Consider the following 15,097-nt stretch of genomic DNA (forward strand, 5'->3'; position numbering starts at 1 on the left):
CTCATGCATGCATCTAGACAAGATGAGCCTCAAGAAGCTGGGCTATGGCTTCCCTCACCCTCCTGTTGGCTGAGTTATTTATAACCAGAGTGAACTCACACAGTAGAGACACCTCCCACCCCCAGCCCAAAGCTGCCCCACTGGCTTCTGGGCTGTTCTGCTCCAAGGCACGAAAGCAGCTATACTCTAATTCACGATACCAGTGAGGCCTCTGGCCCACCACCGCCACTGCCTGCAGGGTAAACACAGGCACACGGCGACACATCAGACCCAAAGGCTGAGGGGAGGGCTGCCCAGGCCCCCTCGAGGCATCCACTGAGTTCCAGGAGTCAGAAGGGGCTCACACCGAACGGGGTCTCCAAAAATAAACTACAAGGGTCCAAATCGCAGAAGCAGCTCTCAGCAGCTGCACAACTCTGGGCAAGGAAGTCAACCTCTCTGAGCCTCAGTTCTTCACCTACGACACGAGCATCAACAGCAGCACCGACCTTGAAACCCTGGGAGATTCAATCACCCACACCAGGGTCTTGTGAGTTTCCCGCAGCCGCACAGGACATGCATACAAGCCAAGAGTCATGAAGACCAGAGCCCCACTTCTCACAGCAGCCTTCTACCTCTCTCCCTCTGCTCCCAGGGGGCCCCCGCAAGTCCTGCTACCAACTCCCGTTTCTCCTTGTCGAAGTTCATCCCACAGCTGAGTGCCTCCTCCGTGCCAGGCCCAGTGGGGTGCTTTACACACTGTGCTCCCGAATCCTCAAAACAACTCCTCTCGGGCTCAGTTTTCCTCCCAGCTTGGCAGTGAGCATTCCGCCCTCTCAGTGCCCACGTTCCATAAACACATGGGGAATGGACAGACACACGCGCCAACCGGCTTGCAGATCATGATGGGCTAGCGCGGCTGCAGAGAAATCCAAACCCTCACGCCCCATGGATGGGAACGTGATTCGTGCAGCCACTTCAGAAACGGGGCTGGAGGTTCTGCCAAATGTGAAGCACAGAGTCCTGTGTGACTCAGTCATTCTACTTACTCCCAGGGTATAGATTCAAGAAAAACAAAAGCATATGTCTACATTTTTTTTTTAAAGTGCAGCACTATCCATAACAACCAAAAAGGTGAAACTAACCAAACAAGGCTGTCAACCGAGGAGTGAACAGATAAAATGTGGGACAGCTAGCAACAATGATGCCTGCTGCAATGTAAAGAAGCCTTAAATAATACCAGGCTAAGTAAAAGAAATCCAGCACAGAAGAGCACCTGTGGGTGGCATGGTTCCCCTGGAATCAAGTGTCCAGGACAGGCTAATCACAGAGACAGAAAGGAGGGACTGTGTGGGGCCGGGCAGCCCCGGAGGAACAGAGCTGCTGCTAATAGGTGCAGGGCTTCTTTTTAGAGTGACAAAAATGTTCTAAACTTGGTGGTGGCTGTACAATTCTGTCAATAAACCAGAAAGTGCTGTTACGGCAGCCTGCTCCGTACACAGGGGATACCTTTCAAGGTCCCAGGGGATGCCCGAAGCCTCGGAAGGTGCACACTGCGCGTGCTTCATGGTTTGCTCTGTGCCCCACAGCACTGCCACACAGCAACAGGGTTGCTCTGTCCTTCTATGGTCTCTGCCTGGCACCTGCTCTGCGTCACCACTCTGGGGCTTTCGGTCCCTGATTAAGTAAGTGGGGTCACTTGATCACAGGCGCCCAGAGAGAGCTGAGATGCTACTCTGAGACTCGTGGGTGGGTGGCACACACAACACAGGCCATTCTCATGCTCGGCAGGATCGAGCGGGCCAGCTCAGGAGTGCAGCACACTACTCAGAACAACGTATAATGTGAATTTTAGGAACTGTTTATTTCTGGAATTTTCCACTTTATGTTTTTAAGCCGCTGTTGACTACAGGTAACTGAAGTCACAGGATGCACAGCCATGGCCGGGAGGAGACAAGCATGCACATTTTGGGTGGGAGGATTGTACGGAATGTGAGTTATGTCTCCATAAAAAGGCTGGGGATGCAGCTCAGTGCCAAGGCCCTGGGTTCAATCCCTAGTCCTACGGAGCGGGAGGGACAGGAGAGAGGACAGAAAAAGAAGTGCTGTGTGACTGAAACACATAAAGGGGGAGAAACTTGCCCAGGGTTACACAGCAGAGCTTGGACTCAAATCCAGATCCTCCAGAGCTCCTAGTGCTCCTTATCCTGACATCTTGGCCTCGTCCCTGCCACCCCACTCAAGCTCTCCCCAACCAAGTTCCAAGACCCCCACCTCGGGACGGACATTAACTCTGCAACCCTCAGGTGGGCGAGGGTCAGCTCAGCAAGAGCCTTCTCTGGCCACTTTGCCAGATGGGGCCACTGACGGGACAGCCTCAGCCTAGTCTTGAGTGGAACCTCAAGGAGGGGCAGCAACTCCAGACAGGAGCTGGCTGCCATCCGCACCCCAGGCCATTTCCCAGCCACAGCTCTCAGGGACTCAGGGATGCCCATGTGGCTGCCCACTGGCCGCTCAGGGAAGGTAGTGCCTGGCAGCAGGGCAGAGGGCCCAAGTGCAGGTCCATCTATCCTGCTCTCCCATGGCTGTCTGGGGCAGCCTTGAGGACGGACACCCCTGCACTGGGTCCAGGGCCCACCCCTTACCCCTACCCCACCTCCTCTTGGCTCCCAGGCATCAGCTGCCACCCAGGCCAGCTGGCAGCTGCCAAGCCCCAGGCTGGTTTCCGTTCTCATTCTCGGCACGCAGACACGTCTGTCTGGGAGCTGGGCCTAGGCCTGAGCTGCCAGGCCTTTGTCTGGCAGGGGCTGGTGGGCTCAGGTGTGCAGCCTAACACCTTCGTCCTCGGTCCCACCACCTGGCCGAGTCTCTCCCTCCCTGGCCAAGTTTCCCATATTGGCATGGAAAAGAGAAGATGTGACCTCCTAGCCTCACAGCTCGGACTGCAAGGCAGGGGCCACAAGGATCAAGGAGGGGAGGCCAAGGACTGCTCCACAAAGAACTTTCAGTCCCAAAGGTGGGTGCAGGGAACCAGAGAAAACCCAGGACACAGGGTCCTCTCCCAGCACCCACCTGCCTCCTGATCACTGTGTGTCCATGTTATGCAGCCCACAGCACAGGTTCTTCCACTGAGCTCAGAGTCCCAGGCCAATGGGTTGTCTGGGATCCGAGTGCCCTGCCCCCAGTGCCCCGCCTCCTAGGATCAAGGCCAACACATCCCTCTACCAGGAATCCCTCCCAGACCTGCCCCAGGCCCAGCCTCTGCCATCTGACCCTCATCAATGCCCGAACGTAAGACCCAGCCTGGAGTCAGGCTGCCCCACAGTCCCAGCCCCAGGGGAATGGGTGGGTCTCCAGTGTGCTGGCCCAAGGGTCAAGCACTGTGGAAGACAGGCTTAGGAAAGCAGCACTGGGCTTGAAGAAACAGGCTCAAAGCTGCACAAAGCAAGGGCCTGCTGCCAGGAGAGTGCTGTGCCCCAAGTTCCCAGACAAGGATGGGGTGACGACTGCCATCTCTCATTAGTATGGCCCCCCATACTACCACACCAGCACCTGGGCACTGCAGGGTGCTGGATCCTGGGCTCCCTAAACCCCAATCCTTGCAACTCACTAGAATGCCATGCAACTATCCCATTTATAGAGGACAATACAGGCTCAGAGGGCAACACAGGTTCAGTGACTGGCCCAGTTGACAAGCCAAGACCCAAGTAGAGCCTGTGTGAGGCTGATGCCCTAAAACACCCTCTTGTCATCATTTTTCATGGCTGTCTCCATGACACATACATCCACACCAACATGGGGTGCTGGGGCCAGAGGAGCAAAGGAGGGCCTCTGCCTGTACATCTGGGGACCCAGGATAAAATGGAGTGATATTCCCTCCCACGGATGCCAGGGACAGTGACCTTGGAGCCATGGTCCACTCTGACCCCTCCCACCAGGAGCATCCTCATTACACTGTACCCCCCACTACACAGCACTCCAGCTGCACCTATCAGCAGCAGCCCTGCTGACACTTGGGTAGGAGGACTCCCCGGCAGGAGTGTCCTGGGCATGACAGCAGGCAGCAGCCATGTCCCGTGCCTCGCAAATGACAGCACAGCCCCTTCCTGGTGACAACCCACCAACATGTCCCCATATACCCCAAGAGCCAACATCTTCCACCGTCAGCTCAGGCCTCACCTCCCTGTTGCTATCCCAACCTTGTCCCTGGTGACCACTCTCCTGCTCTGGGCCCACACTTCCTGGTCAGGCCCCATTTTCCTCCTCCATCAGTTGTGTCCCTCCAGGCAGAAGAGTTCCCCTCAGGATCGGCTGAGGCCGGGTGTGGCAGGGCACCCTCTCCTGGCCTCCCTCACCCCACCACTTGCCCTGGAGTGAGCAGCCATACCCTCCTGTGCCCAGCACAGCCACACCTGGGTTCAGTAAATTATATAGAACCAAACCTTGGGAGGAACCCAAGACTGGGCTGAGGGTTAGGGCTGGAGTACGCCTGGGGTTAGGCAGACAAAGCTCCTGTGCCCACACACCCCGCCCCGGCCTTAATCACCTCTAAGGAGGCCAGACGACCAGCTGCCCCTCTGGCCTGGGCTCTCTCTACACCGGGATTAAGAACTAGGATTAAGGACGAACACATTCCTGTTAGCTCCTATCTCTCTTTGGCTGGGTGAGGGGAGGGATAGCAGCTGGAGACTCCGATACCCCAGTGCAGGCCACAAACACCAGCTCCTGCACCGACACTGGGACTGCCACACACCTACCTACACGCCCAGCAACATACTGCTCACACGAGTATGCTCACAGCCCAGCTATCTCCCAGACCTGTGTCCTCACAGAACACAACTACACATGGAAAAGGGGGTACCTGGCTCAGCCAAAGCCCAGGCTCGGGGCTGCAGGCCCCTCCAGATCAAAGACTGGCCCCCAGCCTTCTATTCCCTACTTCACATGAAGACAGGACTCAGCTGAGCATGGGCTCAGCTCATAGGAGACACTGCCTTGTGGCAACACACACAAACGCACACCCCGCCACGTGGCCTGCTCAGCCACACTCTGTCTTTAAGTTCAGTTTCCGCACTTCAGAGCAAAGCCAGGGCTGATTCTTATAGCCCTGTATCCCAAAACTCCACTTCTGGGAGTTGGGATTTCTGGACCCACAGGTGAAAAACTAGAGGCACCCTAGACCCGGCTCCGACTACCTCTCAGCTCTTAAGACCCCTTAAGAGTCATAGTCAGGGAGGGAAGGAGAAAGACAGAGGCCCCTGGGAATGAGGGAGGAAGAAGAAGAGAATGGAGAAGAGGGAGAGGAGGGAGGGGAGGGGAGGAGAAAAAGGGGGGAGGAAGGGAGGAGAGAGGAGGGGAGAGATGGGAGAAGAGGGAGGGGAGACAGGAGAGGGGGAGAGAGGAGGGGGTGAAAGGAGGGGAGAGGGGAGAAGATGGAGAGGGAAAGGAGGGAGAGGGGGATGAGGAGAGAAAGGCCAAGCTGGGGAGAAGGAAGCAGTGGGCAGGAGAGCGGGAGACTACCCCAAGTCTCACCACCCTCCAGACCCCTTCCCTGTCCCACACCTCCTCAGGTTGCTGAGCTGTAAGGCTGCACCCCCTCATGCCTGCTCTACTTTCCTCTGCTCCCAAGTCTGAGGTCACGGTGAGCAGGGGGCCAGGAGAAAGGACTAGGTGTGACAATGGGGAGAACTAGAAATAAAACAGATTGAGGATGTGTGAAAGCAGAGAACAGAAACAATATAGCAATGTCAGAATTTGGAGGCAGGAAACAAAGTAGCATGTGTGAGGGCTCAGCGAGAGATGATGTAATGGGGGACCACAGCTGCAAGGACGCTCCAAGTGCGGGCTCCAGGGAGGTAACCAAGGAGCCCTGTGGGAGCCACCTACTAGGAAGCAGTGCCCCGAAATGGGGCTTGACAAAGTGTCCCAACACGACTGAGAATCTAGAGGAAGAACTGAAGAAAGGCCTGGGAGCTGGGAAGAGGGGACATCAGAGTCAGGCTCTGGAGGATGGGTAGGAGTTTACCGGAAAAGGGAACAGCCTAGAGCGAGGGGAAAGCACACGTGCAGGATGAAGAAGACAGCAGTGTGCTCTGCATCAGGGACTTGGGTAGTAAGGAAAGAAATGAGGCTAGAAGTGTGCAGACTACACCGATGGGAAGGAGTGTGGGTGGACAGTCAGGCACAGGGACAGCGGGGGCCAGCAGGGCTGGCTTCTAGGAGAGAGGTGGAGCAGGGTGAGCAGAGGAGAGGCGGGAGAAAGAAGAAGTAGGGCACGAGTGGCAGGCCCGGGTGGTGCCCTGCTCAGGACTGGGAGATGGAATTTTTAGTGCCAGCTCAGCCGCCAACCTGCTATTTGGGAGGGTGAGGGAAGGGACATGAGACCTCTGAATGAGGACTCAAGGACTCATGCCTCTCTGAGCTTCTTCAAATGTAGAATAAGAAGGCTGAAGCGCAGGATCGCAGAAGACACTGTGACTTGCGGTCAATGTCTCAGTCCCGCTGCCAACGGACAGTGTGGATGAGAGTATTTCCAAAGCCCTTTCAGCTGAAATGATCTCCAGTTCTTGACAAGGCCCCCAGCCAGCCTCAGCGCAGACTCAGTGGACAGAAAACAAGTGGCAGAGAACAGATACAAATAGAAGCCAAGAGCCCCAGGCTGGGGTTAAGGCCTCTCCGGAGGCAGCCACACAAGTCCAAGTGTCCCAGGAGACCCGTCAGTTCCTCCTCTCGGGGGCACCACACTTCACGGTTTCCTACACAGAAGGTGGCAGGGCACAGGGCTTATTCCCCATGCAGGATGCTGGAGGGGTGCCCCCAGCACGGGTAAGGAGGCAAACTGTTGGGATCAAGCCCCACCTGGCCTACCTCCCAGTCCTGTGACCCTGGACGAGTTACTGCACCGCTCTGTAATTCCATTTCCTTTTTTGTAAAATAGAGATAATACTACTGACTCCTTCATGGCACTGCTATACGGATTAAGTGAATTGTTACACATGAGGCACTTAGCAGTGCTATCTGTAGCTCCCTCCTCCTCCCCCTGCAGCACACTCAGGGTCCCTCCTGGGAGCCCCTGTAGTTATTCCCATGCAGAAACTCTTCAGCCCCAAGCACTCTAGGTCACAGACAAGGCCCCCAGGAAGTGCTGAGTGGACAGCTATTAAATATGCAAAAGGACACACTTATGAGAAAGAGCACCACCCACATCAGGAACCCTTGTACCCCAAAAGGAGATGCATTTCCCTCTCCACGTGTGCCCCCTCCTCCAGCTAGGAAGTGCTTTCTACCACACTTTAGTTCCCTAGCGTACCACGACCCTCCCCACAGCTGCATCTCCGCCAATCCGGGTCCCACCGCCTGTCAGTGTGCAGCTGCCCACCATGGCCTAAGGTCACCTCCTCCATGGAGTCAGGCCCAACCCATAGCACTTCCTCGATTCCTTGACTGGGAGCTTCCTGAGGTCAGAGATAGAGCAGAACACAGCTGAGCTAGCCCAGGCCAGGCCCAGAGGTGGCATGAGGAGACAGGGCACAGGCACTGGTCTCCTGCCCCATGTCTCTTCCTTTGCCCTGGAAGCCAGGCTGAAGGCCTGGGGCCCAGATGGCCTGGACTTGGCCAGTCATGCATCAGGGTCAGGAATGGAGGTGGCAGTCAGTGCAACAGGCAAAGACAGGGACCCCACCCTCCCTGGCCCAAGAGGAACCACAGACAGGCCATGCAAAGGGCATAGGCCTGCCTCCAACTCACCCTGAGCCACTTGAGGTCAGGGCCCCGGTCTCCCTGGCCTCTGGTCCTGCCAATAATAGTTCCTCAAATGTGAAGCCTGGAAGGACTCTGTGTTGTTCATTCTAAACCTTCTCTCTACTTCCCAGATACAGAAGTAGAGGAGGTTGGAAAAAGTTATCACTTGACAAGCTAGGGCCTGGTTCATCTCTGAAGTGTGACAATCCTGGGAAAAGTAGTAACCATTGAGGATGGCCAGATAGCTCAGTGGACTAAAGCACCTGCCTAGGCAGAGCGCAGTGGTTGGGGTTCAATCCTTCTGTGTGCTGGTCTCACCCCCTCAGGGCATGCTGAGACAGCGACTGAGACTGGGCATGGTGGCACATGCCTATAATCCAGTGTTTGGGAAGCTGAAAACAGGAGAATCACTATGAGTCCGATCTGTGTAATGAGACTATGTAGACCCTGTGCTAAATACACTGAACAAAATAAATAAATAAAAGTAACCATCCAGTAGCACCTCCCCTTTAACTAGCTTCTGACTAGTTGACTAGCTCTACCACAGCCTGTGAGCCAGGAACCATCAGCCGCTTTTCACAGGAAAGGAGAGACAGGCTGAGTCAAGGATCACCTGCCAAGTTCACTCCACTTCTAGGGCAGAGCTGGGGCCTCCATGCACAGAAGGGGAGATAGGGAGCCCCCTGCACCTGCTGCAACCCCTCTCCCCCGCCCCAGCCAGCACAGCCTGGAGGGACCCACAGAGCTCAGTAACAGCAGGTGCTCAATAGGGGACTGCTGAGCGAGCCCAGCAGTCAGCCTAGAATCAGGCCCCAGGCAAGAGCTCTGCTCCTCGGCCTGACACCATGAACAAGAGCTCACCCTGGACTCACTCCGGACCTCTCCGCCCTCAGGTCCCTGTGTGAGCCAGTGGGGAATAACTAGGAGGGGGCACATGGGACCCTGAGAACGGCACTGGTGACAGCATGAGCCCTGTACATCCCGGCCACTGTGCTGTCCCCGTGCAGCAGGTCCATCTCCACAACATGAGGAGCACCTGGGGGCGGGGGAGCCAAATGGTGCAGCTGCAGACCCTACCCCTGGGGCAGTGAAGCAGGGACAGTGAATATATGGCTGCAAGGGATGAGGAGACTGCCTCCCACCTCCATGTGAGCCCTGGAGAGCAGACCCAGAGCAATGGCTCCCCTGCTCTAAGAGCACCAGGGAGCCCTGCCTACTCACTCCCCAACCCCCCAAGACTCCCAGGCCACGGCCAAGGAGCAGCCGCAACCCCAGATGCCAGCGATCGAATTGGCAATCAGTTTGCTGCAATTAGACTTTCCCAGATCCCGCTAGTGATTGATTCTAAATTACTCACAATAAAGTCTGGGCTGGTGGAAGGGCAGAGAGGGCAGGATGGATGTGGGGGCTACCTGGCAGGGAGGGTTGATGGGGCAAAGCTCTGGGGAGCTAGGGCAGTTTGACCCCACATGAAACAACACTGCAGACAGCCTAGAGGTCCACGGGCCACCCCAGAGCCAGGAGGGTAGAGCCAGTGTGCAGGTGTCCTCTCCCTGGCTGTGTGAACTCTGGCAGGCGACACGACATCTCTGAATCTGCCTCTGAAGGCCAGGAAGGCTGCCAGCTTCCAAGAGTGGCCAGAAGCCTCAGGGAAACACCTGAGGCTGCAGATCCAGCCCCAATCCTCGAGCGTGGGCAGACCCTCACCTGTGGGATGGCAGGCTGCCGCACTGAACTCCCAGAGGCCCACCTCCGGAGTCCTGTGTCACCATCAGCACCACCCTCTCAGCCAAGGCCTGGGCAGACAACAGCGAGCACCCACTGCCACCAAGCCTGGGTTCCTGCTATCTCCCTGGAGCCCGGGACAGGAAGGCCCAAGCAGCAGCAAGACCCCCCCCCCGACCCCCCCGCCACGCTCTAGTCTGGACTGCGAGCTGCTCAACCGCTCTGGCAAATCAAGCTTCCTGCCAACTTAGCACCACAAGACCCTGGAAAGTCTGTCCTGCAATCTGGCCTGAGGCCTGCTGGCTCCCCCTGTGAGGCCTAAGCCCTCCCTCTCAGCACAGTCCCAGCCCAGAGCTCAGCTTTGGGCCACCTCTGGTCAGCCAGACAGGGTCCCCACACTCTGTGCAAAGGAAAGCCCTCCCCAAAGAGCAATTTCTCAGGATGACCAAGAAGGGCACAGAAAAAAACAAAAGCCAAGGTGAGGGGAAGAAACCAACATTTGTAGCCATACCCCACTCCCTAATTGTTTCATTTACTTTATGACTTTGTATTACTAATGCCCAAACAACCTTGTGTCCCCCTACTTTTTAAATGTACTTGGTACAGGGTCTCACTGAAGCTTGGACTCAGCAATCCTGTTTTCAGCCTCCCAGCACTGGGATTACAGGTGTTTGCCACCATGCAAGGTCTCGGTGGCTGGCTCAGTATGCCCAGGGACAGGGCCCTCATGGAACACCCAGGATGGAACCTCAGTCCCTGTGCTTGCCTAAGCAAACAGTCTGCTGAGCTATCTCACCGGTCCTTGCGGCCCCATTTTAAAGAAGAGGAAACTGAGGCTAGGAGAGGTTAAGTAAACTTGCTGGATTAGTCGGCTCCAGGGTCCCCACTCCTTCAAGTTGTGTACTCAGGCTTGGGCTCCAGACACAGCACCAGGCCGAAGGGGACCAGGGATGGGCAAACAAGCTTGTGCCAGTCCAGGCAATAAGGTTTACAGAACCGGCTCCACCCTCAGCACCCAGGTGGGAAAGAGACTGGAACATCTGCACCCCCACCCGCAATCCCACAGCTGGGCCCTTAGCCCTGGCCGCTCAGACTCCCCCTGTAATCACAGCTTCCTGTTTGGCTCTCAGACTGAGCCTGGTGGGGGGAGGGGACCGGCTGCCCCTCTGCCAGGGCCTGCTCTGGAGGGAGGGGGCCGGAAGTAAAGGCTACCCGTCCTCTTGGGAAGCTGGGAGCAAAGTGGGGAGGCTCCATCCAAACATGTTTATGGGCAGCCAGCCTGATGTCCGGGGGAGGTGGGGCAGAATGCTGTGAGGGACAGAGGTCTGAAGGGGCCCAGTGGCAAGATGAGCCAGGTGGGCCAGGAGCAGCACAGACTGCTCCCACCCTCGTGGGGTCTGGAAGGGATGGGGGCGATGAGCTCTGGCTTCCCTTCCCTGACACAAAATCACCGGGCTCCCAGAAGCTGGGCTGAAGCCCAGAGCCACAGCCCCTCCAGCCCCACCAGATGTGGTAGTGGCAGCGCCAGGGCGCACAGACCGCAGGCCAGCCCTTCACAGCCCTGGCGCCACCCAGCCCACTGCACCGGCCCTGGACCCCGCAGGCCCCTGCCAGCCGTGCTGTCCCTTGCCACGTCCACAATCCCAGCTTCCTTCCTGCACCTTTCCTACACTCCCTCCTTCCTTTATTCGCCACGTGAATCATTTCACTCCCAGCCAGGCTCTAAGGGGTCCCTGGGGCTCAGTGAACACACACCCCAGGAAGCTCCTGGTCTATCCAGAAAGCACAGTGACACTACTCATGCCGCTAGGGGACCCTGCTGTGTCAGTCCAGGCAATAAGGTCAGCCCCACCCAGCTCACCCACGGTAGGGCTGAGAATCTGAAGTGACCCCAGTGCAGGGTCAGCACTTGGGGGACAGGGTCAGGCCTGGCCACCTCAGCAGAGTAAGCCCCCACTCAGGTGGCATCAAGGGAACAGTGACTTCTTAGACTCCTCTCAGCCTAAGATGCCAGACATTTCCCCTCTCCTGTGCTGACCACAGACCTTGACACGAGTCCCTCACATGCACATTCGCTGGCCTGCACCCCTCAGAGCTGCTATGGATTCAGATACCAAAGCACATCCCCTCCCCCGCCGGCAACTCCATGACTACATGAGAATTAAAGGAGCAAAAGCTACGGCACCCGTCTGGGAAGAGACACACTTATTAAACAGAAGCAAATATGGGCATAATTTGGGGGTAGAGAGGCCCAAAGAGATGGTGAAGTACACTGGTAAAATCACACAGCAAGAAGACATAGAATTAAGATCGCAACCCCTCCTATTAGCCTGCCAGGCCCTGGCTCGGCGCAGCTGTACTACTTCATGGCTGTGTGACTCTGGGCAAGACACTTAACTTCTCTGTAAAATACAAGCTCAGTGAAGTCCTATTTCATTAGACGTCACAAAGACTAAATACCAAATACAGGAGGGCTTCGTGGGCAAGCTTGAGTAATAGCTGCTTTTTGGATTATCAAGCCCTCACAGAAGGGGAGCAGGAGTGTTCTGAGACAGACTGAGAAGATACCCTACCCTGGGAGCTAAGAGGCTGGCTGGCACCCCTGTGGGGTCCCCCAGCTGCTGCAAGAAGATTGTGCTCACCCTGGGGCCTGGTCTGCAGCAGTCTAGGGGACCCCAGTTTTCATTTTTACAGGGAGGACCCATGGCTCAGTGTTAACCAGAGCTGCCAGGAGCAGCAAAATCAGGAGGCCTGGATGCCTGAAACAGGGAGGCTGGGGCTGGGGCAGGTGGTCGCCTTCCCCCGCGCACCTCTGTTCCCTCCCAACCACAGAACACAGCTCAGTGAAAAAGCAAGACAGCAACATTTATGCGGTGCCCAGCATGTGTCAAACACCATGCTAAAAGCTTCCCTTTCACTCTACCTACCTGGGTTTCAAACTAAAGAGAGGCATTAAGTAGCTTTCACAAGGTCACATGGCCACAAATTAGTGGTCTCCCATCCTGGAAGCACTCAAATAAGTGACACCTAAGATCTTTTCCAAATCTAGACTTTTAAAAGAATATGTCTCAAAAGCTAACATTGCCAGGATCCCCCCACCCCCCGACTCCAAGGCATTCTGTGAAGTGACTTATATGCAGCAGCTGAGGTGGCTGTAAAGGTGGATGTCTCTCAGGAAGTCACCTGGTCTCTCAGGAGATGCCAGGACAGATGGACACGTATGTGCGCGTACACGTGTACACACACACACACACACACACACACACACACACACACACACTCCCACCAAGAGCCCATCCACAGCAGGCATTAGATCTGCTATCCCCTCCCCTACACCCCACTTTTCATGCTGGTGGGCAGACCCAGGCCCTCCTGTCCCTCCCCTGCCCTGAGCCAGCCACCACTCATCCCCTCTGTCCTCAGAGGACACACCACAGAGGCCACTCCTGGAGTACCTGGTGGGGCTCCAGTGTGGTCCCACTCGCTCACCAGGTGTCACCTTCTCCTCTGCTGGCAACCAGCCCCACCCATCAAGCCCCTGCCTCCCAGGCCACAGGGGCACAGAGCTGAGGCCTTCCTGAGCCCTGGGAACATGGGCCACCTGGAGAGGGACAGGGTGCCCCACCCCTGCAGCCTCTGCTCTCCCCAAGCCTTTCCTGGCCCTGGGGTAGGGGGTTGCTGGATCTGTTGCCCAGCACTGGGTCTGGGCCCTGCCTCCTCCTCAGCTTCGGGGCCACCCTGTCCTACTGAGGCCCTACTGCGCACCAGGCCCTTAAAAGTTCTGTTTAATTCCTTTCACCACTTTGGGGGGATGGGTAACTGCTGGCCTTGCTTCATGGACAGGGGACAGTGGTTCAGCACAGGTGGTGGCTTGCCCCAGGCCACACAGCTCTGAGGCCCACAGGTCCTCCAAGTCTCAAGTATTTTGTCCAGAGCTCTTTTTCCTTCATTCCCCCACCCAAGCTCCCTGTACAGCTCACATAACCTGCTCCCTCAGAGGTGGCTGTCACTAACCCCACTTCACAGAGGGGCATCCCAGGCTCAGAGAAGTGGCACCAGATGCCGAGGATCACAGCAGGAAAGGGTGGTGGTAGCCAGTGACTGGAACCTAAGACTTGAACCCCAAGTCTTTAGTTTTAAGGATTTCCTGAAAGCACTGAGAAAGTGAGCCCTGTTGCTAGCATGGGTGGGGTCTCTAGCCCTCCAGGGACCTCTTCCCTCACTCCACCTAGAGGAGAACAAGCCAGGCTCCTTACACCCACACCCAAGCTCACAGCACCCAGACCATGAGGCTGATTGGGAACCTGTTGGGCCCTGAAGCATCCTTGGAGCCCTGCCTGTCCTTCTGCCACTTGGGCTCTAAGAGAAAAGGGACAGGCAGGGACAGCGTGGGCACCTGGCAAAGCCTGACCGCCCCAGCTCCTTTTCAGCCTGGGGGGATGGGGAGTAGTACTGCTCCTAGAGCCAACTGAGGGGGGACAAACCCAGAAACCCCAGCCCACCCACGCCAGGGTCTGGCTAGATGCCCACAAGGAATTCACTGGGACCTGGATCCCTCACAAGGCGGTCATGGCTCCCCCACTCTCTCCCTCCCACTCATGGATGGAGCTGGGGCCAAGCTCAACCCCACAGCCACTATGACCACTCAGAGGGACATTCAGGGGTCACCTCATACACTGCCTCTGCCTGCACACTCGTGGCCCTCCCCATGGTGCCTACCCTGTGTCCAGGGTAACTGAGCCTTGTGCGCACACTCCTGCAAGCCCAGCACACGCCCACCAGAGGTCTTTCCCACTTACACCCCACTCCCCAGCATGCACACATGGCTGTGGCCACAGTGGCCCAGCCAGGCACTAGTACACGCCACGCACAATAGGTCTCCTTTACCCATCCACTCGGGGGAACGGTGGCACCCACACATTTAGTGGGCAAACCTTCGCACCCCATACCCCCAGGTCCAGGCCCTCACTGAGACAGGGGAGGGGGGATACACACACAGGGGCACCCTCATTCTCCCTTCAGGTCACCTTCACCAAACCACCCTCTGCTCCCCATTCAGAGCCCCGCTGCCCTGCGTGAGGCTTGGGGGAAGCAATCCTAGAAGGAACCAGGTGCACACCCTCCCCATGCAGGGTCCTCGGCCGCGACGCCCAGCGAGTGGCCCGCGCAGGCACACCCACGAGGCGGGGCCCCCAACACACCCAGCCTGTGGGCACCGGCGCCCCCCAGCCGCGCGTCAGCGCCACCACCGAGCCCCTTCAGCCGGGCCGGGGACCCCCGCATCGCCGCCAAGGAGCAGCATCGCAGGGCCGCGGGGATGGGGGGTGGGCGATGCTCACTACCCGCACCCTGGTTCTTCCCTCCTGGGGAGGGGTCCCAAAGGGAGAGTGGGCGAGCCCTTCAAAGGCGCCCGGAGGCAGGGTGGCCTCCTCACCAGTGGCAGCGCGGGGGGCGGGGTGGGGATCCCAGGGGGCGCGAGGAGCAGAGTGGGGGTTCTGACGGGGCGAGGCGGGAATTCGGGGGGTGGGTCGGGACCTGGGATGGCGAGGGTCGCGGGACCGGGGTCCCTGCCGCACTCACCCCCGCGGCGCGCCCGGCCAGCAGCAGCAGCAGCAGCGGCGGCAGCAGCAGCCCGCGGGCCCCAGGCGCGGCC

At 57.5% G+C, this 15,097-nt stretch overlaps 1 protein-coding gene across 1 annotated transcript in view; it reads right to left on the minus strand.

Moving 5' to 3' along the window:
• The window catches only part of Sdc3 (syndecan 3), a 32,170-nt gene extending 17,079 nt beyond the window's left edge, over positions 1-15,091 (minus strand). The window contains exon 1 of the mRNA XM_004642914.2: positions 15,025-15,091. The gene's annotated coding sequence lies outside the window, so the exon portion shown is untranslated. The remainder of the gene's footprint in view (positions 1-15,024) is intronic.
• Positions 15,092-15,097: the final 6 nt, after the last annotated feature.

The sequence above is a fragment of the Octodon degus genome, unplaced genomic scaffold (assembly GCF_000260255.1).
Source record: "Octodon degus isolate 3935 unplaced genomic scaffold, OctDeg1.0 scaffold00163, whole genome shotgun sequence".
In the NCBI taxonomy this organism is placed as follows: domain Eukaryota; kingdom Metazoa; phylum Chordata; class Mammalia; order Rodentia; family Octodontidae; genus Octodon; species Octodon degus.